This window comes from Sipha flava, unplaced genomic scaffold (assembly GCF_003268045.1).
Source record: "Sipha flava isolate LNK unplaced genomic scaffold, YSA_version1 41_pilon_pilon, whole genome shotgun sequence".
Classification (NCBI taxonomy): Eukaryota; Metazoa; Arthropoda; class Insecta; order Hemiptera; family Aphididae; genus Sipha; species Sipha flava.
In genome coordinates, this window is record NW_020273144.1 from 205,696 (window position 1) to 226,484 (window position 20,789).

General features: G+C 30.9%; 1 pseudogene; it reads left to right on the forward strand.

Annotated features, from left to right (window-relative positions):
* The first annotated feature begins 17,904 nt into the window (after positions 1-17,904).
* LOC112689026 lies at positions 17,905-18,765 on the forward strand (annotated as a pseudogene).
* Positions 18,766-20,789: the final 2,024 nt, after the last annotated feature.

Consider the following 20,789-nt stretch of genomic DNA (forward strand, 5'->3'; position numbering starts at 1 on the left):
AGTGATTTCTGTTACCTTGTTGCTATTCTCAGTATTCACTAACATAATTTAAGATCTATATACACCAAGGGTGTACCCAAGGGGGGGGAGGGTTCAGGTTCGGATCCCTCCATTGAAATTTCTACATACTCAAAGGTTTAATAATAAATAGTATAATAATAGTATATAATGTATTTTAATTTCCCATTATCTTCAATATACAAAGTTTATAGATTATATAATATACCTATAATGTATAAACCACATTATAGTATGTTAACAATAATAAGTTGGTATTGAGTTAAACTATAATTATAATTAGAGAACAGATAAAATAAAAATGTTAGACCCCCCCTCCATAAAAAATTCCTGGGTACGCTCCTGATATACACTAATACTATATAGTCGTGACCATTATTCAGTGGTTACTGGTTGGCTTTATTATTATTTATTACTTTAATCTAAGTTTATACATTGTTATTTATGGAACGTTCCAGCCAAAGATTGACGTTTTATGTCCATATGTTCGCATAATTATTGTCTATATTATTATTATATGAGTATAATATTAGCTATTAGGTATACGTATATTAAATTTCGGACGTAAGCATTGGGCAGCGGGTATCGCCCAGTCGTGGATTATACAAAAAAAAAAAAGCTAATCGGTATAAAATTGAAGGGTATTATTTGAAATACATTCATTTTTTTATGTTTTCTGTGTAAATAATTATAAAATACCTTTTCTTCGTTTATAGAATATGTATATTTAAAATTTAAAACGTACCTATATACGGTAATACTAAGTGTTGATTATTCCTCGTTTCACTTACCACAAAAAAAAATTATCTTTTTCAAAATTATCTGGATAATTTATCTAAGATAACCATTTTATTTAAAAAGATGGATAAAAAGATACTTCAAATTATTATTATCTAGATAAGATAAAAAGATTAATATTTTTATCTAGATCCGCGGTTCTTGACTTATAGGCCGCGGCCCACAAGTGGGCCGTAAGCAGGTGATAGTGGACCGTGAACCATATTATATTAACATTATTTACATATATTTTTAAAATATTAAATATCAGAAAGTGAAGATGATTCGTTGATTGAACTTCCATGTGATCTGACTCTAAAATCGTTTTTTAAAACTACTTCATTATTACCATTCTAGTTAAATATTCCACAAAACTTTCTAACAATTTCTAAAATTTGACTTAGAAACTTGGTGGGCTATATTTCGTTAACCTGTGTGTCTGTGTGAACAAGCTTTTTCTACTTTAATTTTTTTAAAAAATAAATTTAGGAATAAATTGAATTTTGAGTGATTTAAGGCTAAAATTTTTCATTTTTAATCCAGATATTGATTTTCTTATGGGGGACAATACAAAATTACATTAAATTGTTTAACTCTTAAATAATCTGGTTCAATGAAGTTTTTTTTTTTTTTTTTTATAAATTTTTTTTAATAAATAAATTGTAATAATTGACGTATGTACACGTTATATATACATAACTATTGATGGGCCTCAAAGATTTTCTACGAAATTGGTGGTACGCACTACTAAAAAGGTTGGGAACTACTGATCTAGATAATGCACATCACTGGTTATTTATTTTTTCTTATAAAATAAACCATGTTAATTCTCTTTTAACCATTTTATACAGTATATTATATTACGTTTCAAATAAAAATCAATTAAAATCCTTCGTGTTACATGTTAACGACTTTTTGAATATAAATGTTCGCATATGAAAATAATAAAAATAACTAATAATAAACTTTAAAGTCTTACTTTTAATAAAAATTAAAATACTCAAAATAACCGGTATATCAATAACGATGACACAAGATCAATTTGTTTTCATGAAGGTGTGTTATTATGGTGAGGGTACATAATTGTTATTTTAAGAGAGAACGGAAATTTTTGACGAGATCAGAAGAATCTTTCAAGACTATTATTTAAATATATATCATTATCTTACTATTTTTGTGTATTATTATAGGCGTTGAAAACGTTTGCAGAGCATTCAATCTTCCACGAAATTCTTGAAAAATTCCAAAACCTACTTCCTTACTTATTGGATCATCCGCGGTTGAATTACTTTCATCCCAAAAGATAATTTCATCAGCCATTCAAAGTTCTCGTTACACTTGTAGGTGCTGTACAATAAAGAAATCGAAATGATAAACACAAACGTAAACCGTAATCGAAATTAAAACATGACTCTCTAGGTATAACATTTTTGTCACATCTGTACTAAAAGTTTGGTTTTCGACCACGGTCGAAGCGTTGGAATGTCACATTTATCCGTCCAGCGAGCGGTAAGATTGGAATCCCACAATGGCGGGCGGTAAAGTGGAAATCGTAAAAAGTGCGGGGGGAGGGAAAGTGGAAATCCCTATAACACCATGAAGTAAAGTGGAAATTTCCAAGAGCACTAGCACAACCAGAAATTTAAATGTATACCACGGTCCGTACAAAACATAATCTTTTGGTTAAATCTTGTACACGTATCACAACCTCCTTGCATGACGCATAAACATTTAAACATATTTCGTTTTCACCGTTCCCACACAAGTGCGTTGGACGTTACGGATAAATTTGTTTTGCGCGATTTATATAATAATTCGAATTAGAAAACGATATCGTTCGCGCAAGTGTCACGTCGCCGTTCAAATTATCCTATTTCGTGGTGACCGGAGCACCCGATGACAGTGTCGGCTTGTGACGTTCGAGAATTCTCGATAGGCGCGTTATCGCCGTACGATTATCACTGATCCGTGGACGCCATTACTGCCCCGGGACTTTTTCCCGCCGACACTTTCTCTGCGAACGTCCGACTCGTCGTTTTCCCGTGCCACCGGCCGTGCGTTTTCGTAGTTACGGCACAGCACGGTGGAGTCTCCATCTCCAGGGACAACTTCGTGTGCGTGCCGACTGTTCGAACCGTGTCCGCAAAATTTTCTTTCGGTTATCGTCGTGCGCGGAGAAGCAGCCATTTATTGTAAATCGAGACCGACGCCGCTAATCAACCGATTCTTCTGCCGGTTGTGGCGTTCGTCGCACGTGTGAACACGGTCGCGTGGGCATAACCACTCGAACGCCAGACCGTCCAAGGTACCTTATGTTATATTTGTTAAAAATATTATATTTATTTTTATACGATTTGTCTTGTTATATCATTACAACGCGTTTGGAGCATTTGTGATTTTATTGTTATTTTTAGATTTATCATATTTATTATTACTTTTTCTGTTAATATTACTGTGGTGCTTTTGGCCCGTTTATCCCGGCATTCGTTATAATTTCATTAATTATACTTGTTAAATGTTCTTTTTTATTGCAAACTACGCGAATACGTCACACAATCTAACCAGTGATGGTTTGGATGCGAAGCGCGCAAACAAGCATAAATACGGAAGATGAAAATCAGTACAGTAGTTGTAGTGAACCATACATGGTTAAAATGGCAAATGCTGTTCCACTATATCTATTGTCTGAAAAATCAAAAGAAAGATATATAATGGTTTATGAAAAACTTTTAAAATTTAGAAAAATAAATAAAACCAAATCGTCGGAAAATGTGTTTCTTACAAATTTTAAAAAATTATCTACAGAAATTAATTCGTCAACTCTATGGTCTATTTAATTCAATGCTTAAAAGCATGGAAAATATGAAACATAATATTAACGTTGGTACTTATTTGTATCACAAGTTTTTTTAAAGAGAAAATCGAGTGGATTAAAAGTAAAAATTCCAAAGTTTTGACTTCAACTGATATAAAAAATTCATGGACGAAGCTCCTGATATTCAATATTTAGTAAAAAGGGAGGTGAGATTAAATTGTTTTGTATGTATTGGTTATTCATTCTCTATTTATTTATCACGATATATGTAATATTCATAAGTGCAATATATATTACACATTAAACTTCTCTACTCACAAACAAATAAACAAACGATAATTTGTTATTAAAAGGGATTTATATGAAATTTTTAAGAAATACATAAATTTATGACCCACAAATGTAACGTCAGATGGATTTTTTTTTGTTATAAAAACGGTTAATACATCAAGTAGGTTATTGGAAAAAACAAAATTGGAAATATACCTAAAGAAATTGCAATATATAAATATATATATATATATATATATATATATATATATATATATATAAAATATATATAAATATACTGTATTCCCGAGCTGATACAGGTCATTTTTTCCGCCGAACTTCAACAACATTACTTACCGATTCTACTTAAGATATTACAACTAGTGATAGGAATAATCAAATGGAATCATTCAATTATTATTTTTCGATTATCGAAATAATTTAATGATTTTAATAATCGAAATAATGGTAACAGACATATTTACCAAAAGCAAATCAATTAAATTATTCGAAAAATTGCATGTTTTACTCATTTCCCATTGGGTACTAAATTAAAAAGTCAACTGTCCATGAGTATTGTATTGTAATTGTTAAAAATAATAAAATTCCTTAATTTAACTGAATTTTCAGGTACCTATTTGGTAAGGGGCCCAGGTCTTATAATTTTTGAGAGGGTCTACCAGGATTTTCCCAATATCCCGGTGGGCCAGTACGCTCCTGAATGGAATAATGAAAAGAGAATGCAGATCAATAACGAAAATGTCAAAATATCCAACAATTAACGGTGTCTGTGCAATGTATGAGTGGCAGATTTGACCAATTTAAGCAGCTACAGTAGGGAAAATATTAAATTAAACGAAAAAAATAAGAGATCGAAATAGGATATTGACGGAAACTGATGAGAAACTATTATCGGAGGTATGAAATTTAAAAACTATATTTGAAGAATTGGTTCAAATGTTAATGGAGAATGCATTACAAATTGTATCAATAATACATAATGAAGATAGTAAATGAAACGTTAAAGGAATATAAAACTTAATGTTGAAAGTGATGTAGTTCAAGCATTTAGTGTAACAACTAAACATTAAAAAAGTATGAAAATATTTGCTTGGTTAACGAATACAAATGATAAAATAACCGGTTGGTCATAAAAGCGAAGAAAAACAAATGATCTGCTAATCAGCATCAAGAAGACTGGTCGACATAAAAAATGTGTATAAATAATCATTTAACAAAATTCAGACAATTAGTATTAGGAAGGTCAATTTTTGTTAAAATAAGCAAAAAATAAATAATGTAAGTGAAATAATTTTTATTGTTCAATATTAATATAATAATGTGACAAACCGTAAAATAATCGCTGTAATAAAGGAAACAATAATAAGTCTATGATATTTAAAAACTAGATAAACATTATTAAATTAATATACATTACTACAGTCAAAAGAATTATTAATAATTGGAGATAATTTACATAAATATAAAACAAAATAGTGATCATGAATTAAAATAGAGTATTTAAATCTAATGGCATAAATGGGATTTGATAGTTGCATAAATGAGTTAACAATAATAGTTGTACAACAATTGATCATATTTTTATAAGAAATAAATGCACTAATATTGTTAAACCAATTATATTAGAATGTCATATATCTGATCATTATAGACACAGATGAAGTAATAAACGTTGAAGATAAAAAATTGTAAAAAAATGTAAATAACACAAATATACGAAGATATTTAAGGCCAAGTTGTCGATGTTTTTAAAGATCAATAAAAAAAAAAAAAGTTAAAAAAAAACGAACATTAAATCGAATATAAATATTAAACTGGTAAGTTCATATTTATTGAATGAAAAGTGGGAGGTAATATTAAATGAAACAGAAGAGGATAATTGTACAAATAAGTTTCATAAAATATTAAACAACTATATAACTAAACCATATAAACATAAAAATAAAAATATTCCGTCAAGTAAACGAAGATTAAACCTTGAATATCAAATGGCTTAATAACAGCAATTAGGAAAAGAGATAAACTAGGTAAAATTACATTGAAAAAGCCAAATTATGTACATTTTTAAAAGTGTTATAAAAAATATAAAATTAAATGAATTACATTAACAAGATATGCAAAAAATGAGTACTATAAAAATAGAGTTTGGGACATTAGTAGTAAAAATAATAAGAATGTCAAACAAATATGGAATATAATTGGTAAGATGAATAATAAAATAATAAAAATAAAAAATCAATTTCACAGTTAATACACGATAAGTAACAGTTAATATTTATACAGATACACATAAATGTGCAAATATATTCAACAATTATTTTATAACAATGGGGAATAAAATAAAAAAATAAATTCAAAATAACAATACAATGACTGACGGTGACATAAAATGAAATAATTATTAAAAATAAATTGGGAAATATTAATTTTACAGATAAAGATATACACGTTACTAATTATTAAAACACTAAAACTTGGTACTCTCCAGGCTTCAACCATATTTAATCTAATTTATTAACACAATTAGCCAATTATGTGGGAAGTCTTCATACTTATTTAATTATTATTTTTGACTGGTGTATTTCTACGTGTATATAAATAAAAGATATATAAAGCGGGTGATGCAAGAGAGCTACCAAATTATCAACCAATTTCTTTCATATCCGCAATAGCTAAAATGATTGAAAAGTGTGCGGAACGTCAAATAGATTTATGTTAGATACAAATGTTTTAAGTGATAAATAAATAGGTTGCCAAGTTGTAATTTCATACAACTTATTTCTTTCCAACTAAAAACATGAATCAGTAGATAATAATAAACGATGTGTAAGTATATTCTTGGATATCGCTAATACCTTTGATTCAATATAACTCACTTCTAATAAAATTAAAAACAATATTAAGTTACAACTCATGTCTTTCTAACGGATCCAAAACACTCAGGATTAATGTTAATATAAGTGATCCACGTACACGAAAATACGGTATACTGCGAAAAATAGTATTAGGTCCGAATTTATTTACAATATATGTAATACATTGTATTATATTTAGAAATAGATTTTAACATGTTAGCATTTTCAAATAATACATTATTGTTTATTAAGAGTGAAAATTAGACTAGAATGGAAAAAGCGACCTTGGTATGGTTAATAATTGGTTCACCAAAAACAGTCTTATTTTAAATAAAGAGAAATCAGCTATTATTACTTTTCATTTGTTATTGCAAACATACCACATCCGATCATAATTAAATGACATAATAATACTTGAAAATATAAAAATGCAATTGATGTATATAATTAAAATTATAGGTTTAAATCTAGATTACGTTCATCCAAATACTTAGATGTATTATTTAATGCACACTTAAAATCGAAATCTCACGTAGAAATAATAATAATGCATGTAGGCAAGGTTTCTTTGTTTTCAAAGAGCTACGGTGTATCCTTGATATTCTTAGTCTAAAAAATGGTTTATTTTTTTTTAATGCTATCTATATTAATTTATATTCTAATTTTTTTAGGGTCGCTTATAAACATTTACTGGAACCATAAAATATTTACACATAAAATACTAATCAGAGTAATAATGAAAACTTGTTGTACTCAAAATTATATTAACACTAATGATTTGTTTCAAAAACTAAAAATACTATCAATTGAGCAGTTGTCTAATAAATTATCAATAGTAAAACTACATATGCACAAAAACATATATAAAATTCATTTTAATCATAATAGTAAAGGATAAAATTATGATGATTTAAAATTTAATAAACCTAAAACAACATTAATGAAAAACTATTATATAAATATGAATTACGACTATTATTTAATTATTTAACTTAAAAAATATTGGGCAAGTAAAATGTGATAAATATTATGTACTTGACTCTTTACTCCTAATACATGTCATTTACTCTCCAACATTTTTGAAGAAATACGTTATGATCACATTTGTTAAAAAAAGCGAGCCATCGATTATATAAAAGAAAAACAAGAATAATACGTTTCGACGTTCAGAAATTAATATGTCTTTATTACTCGTACTAAATATACGTTATTATTGTACAGATCCTATCGTTCAAATACAACATTATATAGGTCAACGTTGCAATAACAACGTATTATTATTTAATTTTGACTAGTAATAATCTCATGTAATAGTACTAGTATTAAATATTAATCTATTGCATTGTTTACTAAGACACACATTCCGGATAGCAATATTATTGTGTACATAGCTTATGATGTTTTTAATTTTATCCTAAAAAGCTGTTCTCAGATCCTGAATCATTCTCCATTCATCCCTGTTACTCGCCTTCCTCTTTATTTCTTCGTAAGACTTACACCCTTGGTCCTTTATTATTTGTAGAAAAACTATAGAAATATTATTTTTTCCCTTAGTTCATATCTGTGTCTAGCACTAAACTTTTCTTGAAGCCGAACTTGTATGTAGTAAAAACGTCGGTCTCGGTCCCGAACAGTTGGCCGCTGCCGTAAAATAATAATAATGATAATTATAATCTTCGACAATTATATCAATTACCAATACAATATTTAAACAAGCGTAGCCTATATGGCTATATAATATGCAACTTTATCTTTATCTGCGTTGATATGAGAATATTTATCATTAATTTTTTCAATAATGTACAAAACTCTTTTTTTTTTTTTTTAATTTAATGATGTGAACCATTTCACCGTTTTATTATTTTATTTTTACAATATGTAATATACATAATTGTAATTTATCATTTGTTATCGTGATTTCACCGTCACTGGGTCTATGTATAAATATATTTTAGTTTGTATGTAGCAACGTATTTGTACAAATTTTATCGTTTTTTAATTAACTAAGATGCCATGATAAGAGGGACACTGTATTACTTATACAGTCCAACTTACCAATCTGTATAGGTAACTATGACAGTTTATAGTTAAGATATAATCGTAATCCAAACAGTCGTAATTATTAATATTATTATTATTTCACGGCGAAATGGCGACGGCGCACTGTCCTAAAACACGTCAGTCAAGTTGAATTATACCATATCCTAGTATCGACAATGTTATGTTGATTTGAATACTGGAAGTATGGCGCTTATATTAGTACCCATTATATGTTGTGTTGTGTATAAGACATACAGGCACGTACATAAGGAGGTGGTTTAGAGGTTCAACTTCTCCTTCCCACGAAACCCAAGAAAATTATTAAGTATGTTTTTATATAATAAAAGTGGTACATAGATTATATAAGTATGAAAATGTACAACCTAAAATTCCACCAAAGTATTTTTTTGAGTACGTACCTGAAGACATATAGGTATTATGTAAGCTTTCAATTTCCAAACGAAAATTTATAATATTCGTTATTCTGAACTTGTTGTATATAGGGCCGGGATTGTAATACTCTAAAAAAAAAAAAAAAATGGAAAAATGCTTTAAAAATCATATAAATGAACTAAAGTAAAATATGCATTAAAAATGTATTTATTACAGTTAAAAAACGATAGGTATTATAAAAATCATGTTACCAAACATATTTCATTGTATTTATTTAACATAATAGTAATAAAATAGGTACTTATTTGTTTAATATAACTCTATTTATTTCATAACTTGCTTTTATAATCATCGCTGAACTATGATAAATAGAAAAATGTCTTTCGACTGTTTTAATTTTGTTCTAGTTTCGATAGAACAGGTACCTGTACATGGGCCAGTGCGCTTGTATTCGTTAATTTATAAATTTAGTAAATTACAAGTTTTGAGCGAACAGACACCTAAACGCGTAATGTTTAAGAATTTACTAGGTAAATCCTGACAAACGCTCTAAAAACTTGAAAATGCATTTAAAGTTAAATTTGTCGAAAAACGTAAAAAAAAAAAATTGAAAACAAAAACTACATTTAATCGATCAGCATCACTCGAAACGCATTTTCCGCTCGCGGACCCGTGTGTTTGGGAAATTGGAAAATAGGACACGTCGAAATCTCGGTCCTACGTACTTACTTACGTGACACGTGAAGTCGTTTTTCTCCGGAAAGTTAGAAATAATTAAACATCCGAATTGTATATGCACGCAGTACGTGTTTACAAAACTATTCCGTTTACTTTAAAAATATTCAATTCCAACAAATTACAGAGCAGGTGTCCGCAGTCCGTTTCGTATCGTGGAGGCAAACGTTAGGCATATTATGTTACACAGCGTTCCGCTTTGATTCCCGTGTAAATACATACTCGGTCCAGTGTATAATTTTTATGCGCAAGACGTGTTATTATTGTTTATCTTCTTGCATTATGAGGCCGAATCGTAATAACGATTTTATGCTTATCCGTCGTCATCCGTCGGCAAACCGACTTTGACGGTGAAACGATAGACGTAGGATTTTTTCGCATGTTAACCAATTGCATTGTTTACATCAAGACACACGTTTGGGGGTTAGCAATATTATTATCGTGTATAGAGCTTATGATGTTTTTGATTTTACCCTGAAAAGCTGTTCTCAAATCTCGAAGGAGTCGTAGAAAACCGCGGAAATATTATCTCTCCCCTTAGTTCTACGTCCAGCACTACGCTTTTCTCGAAACCGAACTCGTATGCAGTAAAAGCGTCAGTCCGGTCACGGGCATATCATCCGGATCGTCCGTCGTTAAACCGTCTTAGACGGTGAAACGATAAACGTAGAATTTTTCCGCAAGTTCGTAATAAGTGTATGTTTTTTCGTATTACACCGTCGTAGTCAACCGTTAAGAGCATGTTGCCGCGAACAGAGTGAGTAACTAGGGGTCGAGACGAGCGTGGCACTTGCCTCGGGCGCCTGAAGCTGGGGGTCGCTAAAATATCAAACGATTAACTTATTTTATGAAATGTTATTTCTTGTTTTGCCGGAAACCTGATTACAATTTTTCAGATTTTTCCGAATCGTATAACACACGTTAAAATCTGTGTGCATGACACCTCTACAACCTAGGGGTCGCATTGCTTTAGATCTGCCTCAGAATAAAAAAATGGCTCGGTATGGCTCTAGCTGCAAACACGCGCATACATTTGTGTTCTGATTACCAACCGTACGGTGTTGGAAATAGAATAGAAAAAAAATCCGTGTATCTGCTAGTAGGATGATCGTAACATATACGTATTATATGCATATTTTATGGAAACTCGGTAGTTAACTGCGTACGTAATAAAGCGCTTCGTTAAAAGTTTATAATATCTTCGTATTCGGTTACACTTGTGCGATACGCGGGTGTATTACGGTGTACCACTACATTAAATTTACACGCGTATATTTATGTACATATAGGTATGAATACATAATTTTTAGAAAATTTATTATTATTATTAATATTTTTATTGTGCACAGCGTATAAATGTGAAATTTTATTTTCGACTCCGCAATAATATTATTACGTTCGTCGACGAGAATGTATAATAATATAATACAGAGTAGTTGTAAATACATATGTAATATTTATCTTATTTTTATAAAATCTTGAGTTAACTTTTTCCTAAATGTTGTCGATTCAATGTAAACATATATTTGTCCGTACGTCTACCGCATAATATTGCATACGTCTGAAACCCCGATATAAACCGATAAAAAACGGATATCAAAAAAAAAAAAAAAAACCAAAAAAAAAACCAGTATAGGATTTCCCGTGTACGGAAAATCATAAGTTCGCGGATATAATTTTTCTTTACTCTGTAGCTTCGTTATTAGTTTACCAGTTACGACAAAATTGACCTTCTATTTCAGTATTTGCAATTTATGGGTGAAAGTCCGTTTCAAAACGAGTCTTGAACACCTGCCGACCATTGCCAGGTGCAGTTACGATTTTAGATTTGTTTTCAAAGACCTTGCACAACACTTTTTTTTTTTTTTTCATTAAAAACGACCGCTTTTTCTGAATTTCATTATTGCCGGCATTAGTTGCGGAGATACTTTATAAAAAAAATATATGGCGAAAAATAATTTTCAATTCGTAAACTTTACAATAACCGTTTAGGTATATATTACGATTTGATTTTTCACCGATAACCGTAAAATAACGTTAATATATCATGATGACGGATTGAAATTATAATACAATTTTCAAAAAAATGAGTAAAATTATATTTATTATATTTGTTTGTTTGGCCAACGACTGACCGGCCAATTCATAAGTATCGTTTAGGCGATTTTATTGAAAAGAAATTACCTTTTTAAAACAGTAAAGGAAAGCGTATTCGATATGACTAGAGTACGGATCTTAAGGCAATAAAACACTAAAGAAAAGCACACAACAAAAAAGCTATAAAGCTGTATATATCTTCCAAATACGCTTAAAAAAAAGCATTAAACTGGGTTTTAAAAAAATTAAATAAGTAATTTTCGGCATTTTGTAAATTACTATGGTATATGGTGTTACAAAGAAAACTAAACTGTAATTTTGAGTAAATAATTTCCAGAGTAAGAGCATGTTTTTGTGCTTATCGTCGTTTCAATATAAATTAATCTATTATATATCATATGGTAAATTACTAACTGAACACACGGGGAAAGGTTGTCAAAAAAATTATTGAAAAAAATTTGGAACACAGTATATGATATAAAAATAAATATCAACATTTCAAATACTTTTATTTAGAGCACATTTTGAAAAAATCTAACTTAAAAGCAAAAAAACGTACCCAAAATACCTAAAAAAAGCATTTATATACAAAAAACGCAAAAAAAGCAAAATAAAATGTCATGCATTTTATTTCAAGTAAATTGAATTTGTAGCTCACATAGCTTCGTTTTAGAGGAATAGTAAAAAAATCGAATGCCTTCAAAATTCGTACCCTAGATATGACTAATGCAGCGTATAGTGAAACGACATTCGATCAACCACACTCGTCTAGTCGTCAAGTGGTTTAGATTATTTTAGATTTAAAAGCATTGAATGCAAAATGCATCGAATTATTGTATCCGTATACAGCGTACTATTGTTGAACTAATTTTAAATATATATATATATATATATATAAAAAATCAGCTCGTAAACATTATTACAATGGACAAAACCACTCCTAACCGAAAACACTTTGTAGTTTAAATAATCTTGATTTTGCTTTTAAAACGTGAGTAAACTGTTGGTTATTGTTAAGGATTTTAATTTATATTGACTATTCTTTTTAACTTATTTGTTTGGCTTTTACATTACACAATCTTGTACAACAATTATTTGTTGAAAACTAAAACTTTAACATTAATCGTAAACCTAAAACTTCTGTCTGGCGTTTATAAATAAAATAAAAATTATTGTTCATCATTATACAACGAATTTCTATCTCTCTATCTCGGATGATATTCGTATTTCAAGGGAAGTAAAATAAAAATAAAAATTTCTGAACTATGCATGGTTTTCGTACTTTGAACCAGTTGACTAGTTATGTTCTTCAGAAAGTGCAAATAGTTCGATTCATAGTGCCACAACAACGACTTGGAATAACAGCGTACACGTGTATAACATGTACGGTTGACGCGTTTCAAATTTGAAAACCCATGATTAAAAAGTGTCACGCCTGAAATAGTAATCGAAAACGCCCTCGCGTGAGCCGAATCAATATTTAGTGTAAATACGAAATCCTCTTGGATTATTATATCTTCCGAGTTAAAATAATACAACCTTAATCGCATTCGGTACAAAATAGTTTTGTCCATATATATTTCACCGTTTTATTGCACACGAAACAGGATACAACATGAAATACGACTTACGCGTATACATTAAACATTTTGAAGTGCTGCTGTGTATGTTCTAAAAAATAAATAAATAAAAAGTCTACACAGAGTAACGTATCAAAGAAAAGTCACATTATTGTGTAACCGATGTTTTCATTATATCGCTACTACGTTGACGGTTTTAAATTCTAAACAATTCGATATAAAAGTCTGTGCTACGGCGCGTGCATACGTGATATTATAACGTTCTATCGTTTTATATTTATTGTTGTACCATTGTCGTTATAATTTATTTAAAAAAAAAAAAAATAAATACTGGCATTTGAGTACGCAATAGAAATAGTTATGTTCGTGCGCTATCGGACTACCGGTTAGTGAAAACGTTCTCAACGCGTACGAATGTATTATTATTATTACCGAAGAACAAATATTATACACGGGTAAAAAAAAAAAAACCCGTTCTTCGGCTTAAGAAAAAAATTAATGAATCATTTCGGTTCGAACTTCGTGTTTAAGTTAATATTTCATTTTCTCCTCCTCCGGTCCGAGAGCTCGTATCGCGTACGTAGATCTGACGAATCGTCCCGTCCGCCGGTGTACGAGTGCGTGTTTTATTGCGGCTGGTACCTGAATCAATCTTGCTTCGCTGTTACTTTCGTCACTCGGATTCCGTTGCCGCTGCGTTGTCGATCTAAACGGTAGATATTGTTCTGGCATATGATTTAGATGTACGTTGCTGCTGCTGCTGTTGCTGCACTAGCGCGCTCGATCCGACGGAGTTCTAACGGCTCGCGTCCCTCGTTCGTTTTCGTTGATCTTCATAGATATTTATTGAAAATAACATAATTCGATAACGTTAGAAATCATCAATTTTTCATCGGTTCTCATCCGTACCGCGTTGGGGCCCTACCCGACAATCGCCATAGTTGTCGTCGTACACGTTGACCCATTCGAATGTCATCTCGTTTTCAAGCTCGCCGAGTCCCTTCACGTGAATCTTAAAGGTCTATTCTCACTGTTCCGGACCGAGTTCGTGCCAAAATCCGTCAGTGTGCAAGAAAACAATTATCTGTTGAGTTTTAAATACGTCTGTTCTCACTTATCCGGGACGAGTTCGGGCTCGAAAATTATCGTCGGAGACGATTCTCTTTCCGGATTCCCAGACGTGTTCAGCTCGGATCCGAAACCGAAATGACCGGACAATAGTAGTAGGCTAGGTTTTATATATATATAAAAAAAAACTGTTAATTATTAATTATGAACTATTATATTATATTGATGATTATTACATATGATTAGTTAGTACTTATTTAAAAACTTATTTGCTTTGAGTATTCATTTTATAATTAAATAGATATTGTAATATAATATTAAATTTAGTTTAAAATGTTCGCACTTAAATAAGACAGATGAACACGTGGTTTTTATTTTGATAGCGACTGATGACTGACGTGGAAATGTAAATTGTAAATAAAATAAAAATGTAAACCCGAGTTTATAATTTTATTTTATTTACAACTTTTCCGAATCTGATCCGGACTAGTGGGAATCGACCTTAACCCGGCTCGACGCGTCCAGTCCACGTCGGCTTTTAAACTCTGCGGCTGACCACTCGCCATAGGCGTAATCAGGGGGGTGCAATAGGGTTTTTAGCACCCTTGAGCTTAAAATTTAAGCTACATTTAATGTAGCACTCTGGTTTTTTTTCAGATATATTTAATCTATAGTAATTACAGTGAAATACCATTCAGTTTTATTTTCAGCAATTTCAGCCCATGCCGCGGTGCGCAGGATCGCCCGAACTTCATCGTTCGTTTGATTCGTTAACACCATTACCGTACGTTGCAATGTCTGCACACCGCGTAAGAGCGACAATAGTCGAACAACGTCGAATAAATATTTTACCCAGGCTAAGCTTTTATTCCGTTAAACGTTTACGTACCTATTTTCTTCTTCGGTCGCAACAAAGCTAGTTCAGCGCGACGGGCCTTACTCGATTACGTACAACTTTGTCCTTAGCGCGCGTACGGTTTATAGTTTCGATTGCAGTTTACAGTTTAACGTGTTTATAAAAGCCGGTAAGATATCGCGATTAAATTTCGATTAATCAACATGATATTTTACTACCGTTTTCTTTATTTTTCTTTTAATTATAAGTTTTGATCGTCGCATTAAGAATATTATTATGCGAGAAATACGTTGACGTGCACGATTTTATTTATTTATTGATTTTTGTCGACGAACTGCTGACATATTATTTTAGTACGATGAAAATCGTTTGTTTTCCGGCTTAGACGGATTTCCGTTTTAGACTTTTGATTTCATTGCAATATTATTGCGCTACAGATAGTATACATATATTTACGTGTGTGCATGCATGTGATTGTTATGTCAATAGAGAAATTATGATTTCCATCGCTCACTGTTCGATCAACATTTCGAACAACGGTGCGCTCCACTAGTACAAGTTCAAGCCGAATCGATACACTGCACGAAAACGGACTTGTGCTATAGACATTTTTTATTCTGATAACTTACCGCGATCTCTTTGTTAGACTTCTATGGGAGTCGATTTTCCGGTTTTGTAATAATTATATTGTACTATATTGTATAGTGTTCGTAATTTCATGCATTTGCATGTTTTTCTTATTACTACATCGGAAAACAAGTGAGATACAAATCCGTTTCATAACAATAGTAATAAAAATCTGGATAAATAGACCATGTTTTTTGCATGTTTTGTCTATATAGGCATATTCAACATACAGTTGATTTGTTGGAGTTCTTTACTCATATTACTTTATGTAAATAAATTAGATCAATAAACGCATGAATTTATTCTTGTTTACTTTTCCGAACATGTTTACAAAATCTTAATATTTTATTAGTTTTTTTATTTTTGTATAACATTGAGTTTTTTAAGTTGAAAGCAATATCGCGGAAACAACGTTAGTGCGCACCGCTATTAACCTCATCCAATTGACGTGTGCATTGCAATCTATCAATTTATTTTCGTCGCAACGTGTGTTTATTAATTATAATTTGAATAAAACGCAATCGAAGGAATTAAGTAAAACTTTTAAAAACATGAATGGATAATATATTTTTTTTTTTTTGTCGTGCATAGTTCAAGATTTTTAATGCATATAAATTGCATATAAATGTATATTTTGAATTTTTCAGTGCATTATCGCACGCTTATCTATGCGTTTTTTAGTGAACCGTCCCTGATTATAATAATATAATCTTCTTTTATACGCACCAATTTCGTGGTATTTTTCGCGGAACCGACACGATGCGTTTAAACGCGCGACATGGTCGAGATTCGGAAATTTGCAAAATGGTTTACTTGCGTAAAGTGCTCTCTCTCTCTCTCGTATTACCGATCCGAGTACTATGCAACAGTGTTTTGGACGTACACGATTCAGCGGTGAATTCGTATGGCCATTCGTACGGTGTTATAATTGTGTTAGCGCGCGGCAATAATACGCGGTCCTAATCGGTGCGCTTGTCACGCCGAAATCGGGTAACCCGATAATGTACATGTATCGTTCGCGTTCCGCATAAATACCCGGTTTCACAGATATCAGCGCGTGGATCAGTGGCGTAACTAGGATTTTGGGGCACCGATGATGAGATGAATCTGAGTCTAAAGCCTATAGCGTTTTAAGCATTCACGCTAAATTGTTTTATTCAATGCAGACCAACTTGCTAAAAAGCCTTTTCCCAGAATCACAGTAGGCACACGTTATAAAATATTTCATAAACGATTTATTAATTTGAATACGTAAATTTTTTTGATTTTATTATTTTATTATTTTTTTATTTTTACGTTATTATTCTTACCAAGTCCAAAATCCGATCCCGTATCAGAAGTACTTAGCAATTCCGTCCTTACTGTGGCCGTATGTAAACTGCGGCAAAATTAACCTTTTTCTATAAGTCGATGTGTAAGCTGCGGCAAAAAAAAAATTTAAGATTGTACAATCTGCGACAAAACTGATAAGATACATTATACAAACTGTGGTAATTTATTTTATATACCTTCTATATATACTATTTATTATAGTACCTAAATCGTATATACTTAACCTAACCTACCTATGTGTACATTGTTTAATTAATTATGAAACGTGCGTCTTGCGTACAAAGTAAATCCAAATGTATTTTTAAGTTTTAACGAAACATGTCGGTAATATCGGTTCCTTTACTTTTGAAAATACTAGTTATTAACCACTTACAAGTGTTAGAGGTTAGTAGAAATAAAGTTTAATATTTATTCAACGTCATGGCATTTACAGCAATGTTTAGCCAAAATGGCAAAGAATTAACAGTGTTAAATAATTTTAAATTCAAATTTAAATATGAATCCAAAATAAATGGTAATCAAACATGGGAATACACTAAAAAAACATGCAAGGCAAAATTGGTTTTCAACAAGGAAAAAAACTTTATTACAAGAAAAATCAGTTTTGGATCATAGTCATGAATCAGGTTCTACAATTGAACGTCAAACAGTAAGTAATAACATCAAATGAAAACATTTTTGAAAGCAATTTAAACGAAATGCCATCTAAAATAATAAAAAAAGAACTTCGTAGTTTAGGAGGTACACAATTACTGACTAATGTTATTACATATATCCGTAGAAATCTATATAATAAAAAAACAAAATATCACCCACCATTCCCTAAGGATATTAATGAAGTACATGAAGTTCTGATAAATATGAATATTATGACTAATAAAAATTAAAACTTTTTGCTAATTAATGATTAATAATAAGGAAACAAATATAATTATATTTACACGTCTCACAAATTTAAAATACTTATGTACTACGGAAAAAGTTTTTATGGACGGAACATTCTAGTTCTGTACTAAATTTTTTTATCAATTTTTTGTATTGCATGGCATTCAAAATGGTATATATACGTATTTAATATATGCATTGCTTCCTAATAAACGTACATCGACTTATGAATATTTATTTAAAAAGTTGTGTAATACATATCTAACCGAAGGATTTGTACTTAATCCAAATATGTTCGTAATTTATTTTGAAATTGGAATACATGAAGCGGTTCGCAGTATATGGCCAACCAGTATTCGAGATTGTAATCTTCATCTTGGTCAAGCATGGTTTTGAAAATTACAAAGTTTGAGTCTATCTAAACTTTATATTGAAGGAGGCACAGATCAAGGAAATTTTTTAAATTATTTTTTTGGTCTTCCGTTCCTTGAATCTGATGAAGTCGAAGATTCGTTTGTTTTTAATTTAATTGCAGATATGCCAATTAATAATCGAATAGTACAATTTTGGGATTATTTAACAGAAACTTATATGCAAGGTATATTCCCTCCTTCTTTATGGGCATCGAAATCAGAAGTTATAACAAATAATGTATGTGAATCTTTCCATTCAAAATTTAATGCATATTTTTATCATCATCCATCACTATATAAATTTATAGATGCTTTATAGGATATTCAAGTTGAAACATATATAAAAATTAAAAGTGCAGAGGGATAGCACAAAAAAGAAATAAAGCGACAATGCAAAAATATAAATTTATAAACGAACAGCGTCAAATGAAAGAGGATGGACGAATTTCAAGGTAAGAATTTTTGAAAAAAGTTGGTTTTAAAAATAAACGACTAAATATTAACCCTTAGATACACGCAATCATTAAGGTCTCTTCAAATCATATTTACTTTTTATTAATATAATATAATTTTTAATAATAATAATATTTTTCAATTTTAAAAATTGGTTTTTATTTATTTTTATGCCTAATATTCTAAAGGCCGGTGGCTCGGCGAACTTCGCACAGCGTGGTTGTTGTACCGAGCCTACATATATGCTTGGCATATCATGAGCCTATAATATACTACACCATTCCCACGGCGTGTGACTTGGCAAGTTACGCGCCGTGGGGACCCGCCTTAAAAGTCTCTAGATCAGCGGTCCTCACTAGAATTTTAGAAAAGGCCAAATGTAATTTTTGAAAATTACTTGCGGGCCGCATACATTTATAATAATAATAACAACCGTAACATTGATTTTTTTTTTCAGAAAAAAATCCATTTTTTAATTCAACTAGTTTGTCTTCTCTTATTTTAGATGGGTGGAGATAATTTCTAGAAAATTAAATTTACTGAGTTATGTAATGACGATTAATATTATTAAGTTTTGGAATATTTATGGTTTTACTACAAATTAAATATAAAGCATCGTGTTTCTTACCGGAAATATAGAAAAATTCAATCTCCCAACTGTCTTGAAATATTCTGTGTTCATCTTTGATTTTACGTTTCGCCATGATAGAGAATTAAAATGTACGTGATAAAATACAAACGGACAATAAACGATAATGGATAAATTTATCATTCAAGACTACGTGGTGGAAATGAATAAACCCATAATCGTAGGTACCTGCTTATCTGGCCAACAGGCAATTCAATATAAGTTTTAAATAAAAAGATAAAATAAATAAAAACAATAAGATAAAAAGCAACGTTCATTTTATTTCCTGTTATAGAATTTTGGATTTTAAAGTACAATTTAATTTTATTGCGGGCCGCATTAAATTTGTTAAAGGGCCGCATGCGGCCCGTGGCCGTATAGTGGGGACCGCTGCTTTAGACTAATAGCTGTCATAACACATATTATTCCTAATTAAACGATAAACGTGTATATAGGTTATCGTAACGATATGTATCACATATATAGTATATACAATAAATTGCCGCAGTTTGTATAATGTATCTTATCGGTTTTGTCGCAGATTGTATAATCTAAATTTTTTTTTGCCGCAGTTTACATATCGACTTTTAGAAAAAGATTAATTTTGCCGCAGTTTACCATCTCCCCTCACTGTTTTGTGCGAGATGCAAGAACGGGTTGATCGCTCACTCCCCTTGGAGTTCTTTTAGAGGGGAACTCTTGTCTTTTTCCAGGGTCTTCGCTATCGTCTACAAATAACACGTTGTTGTAGTTAGCGGTTTCCCTATTTTCTCGCTTGGCCCTGCAACACTGAAATCACGAAAACACGCATCATTTTCACAGTTAAAATTTTGTAATACTTTCAGATTTAATACACTCTACGCTCAGAAGTGAAGTGTAAGATATTTGAGTAAGTCACTAATAGTAAAAACCATACGGAAGGTCAC